Source organism: Centruroides sculpturatus, unplaced genomic scaffold, assembly GCF_000671375.1.
Source record: "Centruroides sculpturatus isolate CEXI.00-Female unplaced genomic scaffold, Cexi_2.0 scaffold1164, whole genome shotgun sequence".
NCBI classification, from domain to species: Eukaryota; Metazoa; Arthropoda; class Arachnida; order Scorpiones; family Buthidae; genus Centruroides; species Centruroides sculpturatus.
The window spans coordinates 265,672-272,319 of NW_019385363.1; positions in this window are offsets into that span (position 1 = coordinate 265,672).

The window sequence follows — 6,648 nt, forward strand, 5'->3', positions numbered from 1 at the left end:
ATCCACTGCAACAGGTCCGTCGGAAAAGCACCTTGCGACGTACAAATTCAAAGTCCACAACAATACAACAAGATGAGGCAATCTTCTAAAACAGCTTAGGCGAGCTAAGGTCAGCGTGAGTTCACTTCCAATGTCCGAAGCCCAACTGAACTTCCCGCCAGAACTTCAATGCTTTTATAGGATTGAAACAGCATTGGATTCCACCAATCAGCATTTACCAGCTCTATAAGACGTCCGCCGATGGTCTGATGTCTTTTAACCAATGAGCGGTCGAGTCTTCAAAATGGTCTGATCGCCGTTTCTATGGCGACAACGGTCGTTCATAAAAAGGCGGGAAAACTGAGTGCCAGACGATTTTTCCATCCCGACAGTAATTAAACTACTATTTAACTATATCAGAACAGTATTTGGACCTAGTACAGTAATTAACTATGTAGTTTAATTACATTAGTAATTAACTACTGCCAATGTCTAATGATATTTAATATATATACATTTATTTTAAGTAAGCAGTATTTTACTTTTTAGTACTTGTTTTACTAGTATCTGTAATTTTAAATATGATTAATGTAAATAATTATGATATAATATTTTCATAAATTCAAAAATAGCTTAAATCAGTCAAATAATTAAAGTACAAATAACAATATTTTAAATTTAAAGTCTGTTTAAAAGTATTTCAAAATTTTTAATTGCTTTGTTTTATTAAAATTTATTTATTTTTTTTTAAATAAAGGAACTGAAAATAAACTGAATTTTAAATAAAAGGAATTTTATTAGTACTTAATAATTTTTTGGAATATATTATAGTGTAATGGAAACATATCATCTAAATATATTTCATAAAGAATATGGTAATTTATGGCAAGAAAAGTCTATTACAAGTAATACTGGGTAAGTACAGTACATGTACATTAAGTACTTGACACCATAAAAATATATTATTTTAGTAGTAAAAAATGAATAAGTAATTTAAATAAAGGATCGTCCATTAATTACATGTACAGTTTTCGAGCCCCTTTGATCCTCTCCCTCCTTGCTGTATACTATAATGTATTTTTGGCAAACCTTCCTAAATTCTAATTACATGTACAGTACTGTACAGTACAATAGTTCATGGACCCCTCTGACATTGAAGAACTTATAAGAAACATCAGTTATAAAATCAATAAAGTTCTTATAAGAACTTTATTGATTTTATAACTGATGGTTATTCACATGACTAGTGAGTAGGCTTATAAGAATGAATTCATATACCATTAATACCAAAGTCCATGTAGATAATGCCTCGACTCCTTCCCTCCCGACTGTATACAATGATGCACTTACAACCGTCCCCTGCCTTAAATTGTACACATAATTAATGGTTGATTCTAAGTTTGTAATTTTCACTTCTTTTATACTTTAATATATTTAATTATGTTTTATATATGTTGTTCTAAGTAACTCAATATTTTTTACCAAAGATAATTTGGTTACTACTGAGTCATTGTAATTGCGGTAATTTGGAAAGAACTGCCTTCCTGACAATTTGGAATGTAATCTTTGTTAAAAATGAAAGCAGTTAATTTGCTATTTGCTAATTTGATTATTCTGCAGAATAAGTATTATTTTATTGATTATATCAAATGTTTTAGTAAAATTTATTCCTTTCTGAAGTAAATGTTTTTAATATGTCTAAATTTTTATCTTACCTTCTTTCTTTTTGAAGACTATTTACAATTAGTCAAATATTCACACCATACAAGTGGAAGCAAAATCCAGATAATGTCCAGAAAAGATTTTATAAATAAACAAATGTTTTTAGCCACATTTAATAGATATCTTCAGGTTACATGTTCAGATTCTAAAATGGTCATCTTTGTCTTTCATGACTTCCATCTTTTATCACCATTCAGATAGTCCAGAAGCCATAGACTTCTAACAGTTTTGACAAACTGAGACTCTGAATTATTGTTTGAATGGCAAGTTGAAAATATTAAAATATATACAGCATATATATAAATAAAAACGAGAAAAAATACAAAAATTTAAAATAGAAAATTTGTTTTCTAATTAGTACACAAGTAGATGCTGCATATTGGTTGAAACCTTGGAAAAATTTAATTGAATACTAGACAAGTTATTATTTCTGAGTTCTTATTCAACAGTCTTCAAATAATTTTTGTACTAGTACTTATTTTTAATATAAGTTAGACTGAGAAACCTTTTTCATATACAATAAATTACATGATGGGAATAGTATTAAAATTTTCATTGCTTTATTCAATAATTTTGGATGCTTACATTCCATAAATATTCATAAGAGAATTTAGATTCAATTGATATTTCAAGATATCATATGTGCATATGTAGTGATTTCTATCATGTTTTGTTTTACTTGTATCTGAAATGAAAAAATAATTACAGAAACTGCTTTGCAGATCTTGTAAATATTGAATGAAGCTTCCAAAAATCTTGTAAGATAATTCTTCATTTGAATTAAAGAACATTTTGGAGGCTCATAGAGGCACATAAGTAAACACATGCATAATTTGAATGTGAGCCTGCATTCAATCATAACTATGTCTATTTATTTGTTATTCCATTAATTTTTATAAATTGACAAAAGCATTGTAACATACTTGCAGATTTAAGGGTCTGAAGACCACAAGATAAGAATCAATGTTCCAGAACAATTAACAAAGTGGGGTGCATGAATTCCTATGGATATGTAAAAATTTTTTGAGGTCTGTGAGAAAATTTTCAATTAGTCAATATTGTTTTTAAGTATAAAATAAGTTTATAATTTTAAAATACAGATAACACTGAATAGTGGACACCATTAGGACCAAGAAGTTTGTCCACTATTAGGTGGTAGTATATATGCTGGCAGTGGCTATACTGTATTTTAATGTGGTCATCATATAGTGAAGAATACAATGGATTATGAAAACATTAAATTTGCTGTAAGAATGTGAATATACCAAAAAGTATAAGTAGGATATACGAGGGCTATTTTTTAAATAAGATCCGTTTGTGAATGAGAGTGAGAATGACGCACGATTACATAGGCAGTGCATAGGTGCGTCTGCTCTGAGCATGCTTTGCACACGTTTAGACACCATTTGCAGCCATATCATCTGTTTGTGTGCTGAGCTGTAAAAGTTTATAATGTTTAAGAAAATTCAGTCACCCGCTGACTGTGAGATACGATCTGTTATTCAATTCTTGAGTGCAAGAAACTTGGCAGCAGTGGAAATTCACCATCAGATTTGTGAAGAGTATGGTGATAAAGCTATGAGTAACAGTAAAGTTCGAAAGTGGGTGAGAATGTTCAAGGATGGTCAGGTTAATGTGCATGATGAGCCATGCTCTGGTCAACTGATTTCTGAAGATTTGGTTTGTGATGTAGATAACAAACTCGAGAGGACCGACGATTCATGATTTCAATTTTACCAATTGAATTTCCACAGGTTTCAAGATCAGTTTTGTATACCATTGTTTTGGAGAAACTGAATTATCAAAAATTGTGTTCTTGATGGATTCCAAGACTGCTTTCTGACGATCACAAAACAAAAAGATTGGGCAGTGCTTTATTGTTTTTGACTCGTTATGATCAGGAAGGAGATGAATCGTTGGACCACATCATTACAGGAGATGAGACTTGGATGTTTCACATGACTCCTGAGTCCAAGCAACAGTCAATGGAATGAGACACACATCTTTGCCAACCAAAGTGAAAGCCAAACAGTCCATTTCAGCATGGAAAATTATGGCTATTGTCTTTTGGGACAGGAAAGGGATTTTGTTAGTGGATTTTATGCTGAGAGGCACAACAATGAATTCTGATGCATATTGTGTGACCTTGAGAAAATTACGGCGTGCCATACAAAACAAGTGGCGTGATCTACTGTCTTCCTGTGTGATGTTGCTCCATGACAATGCAAGGCCACATGTTTCTGCATAAACACAAGGTATAATCAGTTCTTTTGGATGGGAACAACTGAATCATCCACTTTACAGTCCAGACCTTGCACCCAGTGATTTTCATTTGTTTCGATACTTAAAAGAGTTTTTTGGTGGCCAACGGTTCAATGATGACGAAGAAGTGANTACATTTAAAATTCTATTTCTCTTAGACAGCTCACCTGATATATAAAAGAAAAAAAATATGGATTGTCTTATTTTTTCCTCTATATCAGCAATTCCCAAACTGTTTCAAGCCATTGCCCTTTGGTTCTATAAAGTTATACCCAATGCCCCCAACCATACTCCCAACGTTCCCTAATCCATTTTCCCTTGTGTGAGAAAGACTTGGAAATATTCTTAGGAAAAGTTTTCTATGAACTTTATGTTTTGTGTCCTTATAAAACATTGTTCAGAACATCTGGAAACCATTAAATGCAATGCTTCATCTTGCCTGTTTTATCAGAGGAAAGAGAACAGTTGTCAGTGATCCCAACCTTTGTCTATAGTCACTGTTTAGTACCCTGCCTCCAGCACCCCTAGATTTACTCACCATCCACAGGAGGTGGCAGTGCCCACTTTGGGAACCCCTGCTCTGTAAAACAATATATCTTTTATTAAAACATAAGACTGACATGAAAAAACCATCTCTTGTAAATAATTTGAATTAGAGTTAGGCAGTTAAGCTACTATCTCATGGTAAATTTAATAAATAAAAATAATTTTAATTCAAAATGAAAGTTGATCAGATCAAAAATTTTTAAAAATACTGGATTTTTAATATAGAATATTTTTAAATATGTGTAATATTGTTTTTAAACAGAAAATCAAACATACATATATATATTAATTTTCCCAAACTCTTAAGGCATTGTAAAAAGCAGAAAAAATAATTTACTAACCTATTCGGTCTTTTTTAAAGACCTTTAGGTAAGTTAAAACAAAATGGAACAATGCAAAAAGTAGAATGTTAATGGAGTTATCACTTTTAAGTGGTAAATGTATTAGTTTACTACTTACATGCAAACAATACTGTAACTTCCACATCTAACCTGTTTTTCTTTGAACTCTCTCAAAATTAACTTTTTTATTCAAGTTAAAAAATAGTATTTTATTTCATTTTTCCTTGTCTTCAAACAATTTAGTAATAAATTCAAGTTTATTTTGTTTTAAATGCATGATGATTCAAGTTTATTTTGTTTTAAATGCAAGTTATTTTGTTTTCTTTTGAACAATACAGAATATCATCTTTTGAACAATACAGAATATCAGTAGCAAGTTATAGAGGTTTTACCCTATAGTAGCTCTACACTAGGGTTCCCATAATGTTTTTTTAAAAAACTGGGACATTCCTACATTTTGTTTGTAGCCATGAGCAAATAACTGAGTCCGAAGAATTGCTCAATATTGATAAATTAAAAGTTTAATATTTACAATTAATAACAATAGTTTCTGAAAAAATAATTGTACACAACTTACAAACTAGCGAATACAAAAATAGTTGGACCAACCTTAACAATACTACCGATTGAGTCTCACATGCCAACAAACAAAGGTCTTAAAAATCTAATTTATGTCTAGCTTAACTATATCTTAACTAATTTTACAAAATAAAGCACCCCAGCTCAAGATGGGGTTGAGATAAGAATTAGAAGATTTTGATTTAGACAGAAAAAGAAAACGGCCAAAAGGGGATGACTGGCAAAAATAAACCTAGAGTTCTTTATTCCAGATGGGTCTTCTTTTCATTACTCACTGACATGTAGGTCCTCTCCTTTCCAGTTCCTCTCTCCCAAAAAATGATGATTTTCTCCACTTTCCTCTCTCTATCCTCTCATACCAGTCCCCTTTGACCAATCCAGTGCCCCCTTTCCCCTAGAGACTTTTTTCTTTATTCTTAATTCAAAACTCTTTTTACCATTAAAAATAATTTTTGTTGTTGATTTATTTAAAACAGAGGGATTTAATTATAACATTTTATTTTGTATAGATAGAATTTTTTTTTATGATTCTATGATGGTGTATAAGAATTCAGTAATAATAGATTCTATTATTTTTGGATAAAAGCAAAACTCATAAAAATTGCATATTGTTGCCCTTATTATTTTAATGCAGATATATTAATCGATTTGTTAAGGGTAACAAATATCACTAATTATGATTACATGTATTAATATATGGACATTTAACAGAATCTTAAAGCAGAAATTATTTCTTTTTAATTTTTTCAAAATAAATTGTCCAAATATATAATAATTGAATATTTTTCTATAATTTTTAATCTAGTTTGAAAATGAAAATGATGCCTAAATGAGTATATTTTGAATCATATATCATATATATAAAAGGAATTCATTTATATATATATTTTTTAAGATTTTGTGAGGAAATAGGTCACATGTATGAAGTGATATATTCTAATAAACTTTTTTTATTTTCAGTTTCCTGGATGATTTGGATAGATTGGGCAAAAAGGATTATATGCCAACAGAACAAGATATTTTGAGAACAAGAGTTAAAACCACAGGAATTGTAGAGGTTCATTTTTCATTTAAAAATTTAAATTTCAAGTAAGTGTGATTGGAAATAATTAGTAATTTTTGTTGTTTTTTAAATAAATATATTAAATATTTGAATTATTATGTATTTTGAATTTATATTTTTGACTACATATATAACTGAAACAAATCAAAATGTATA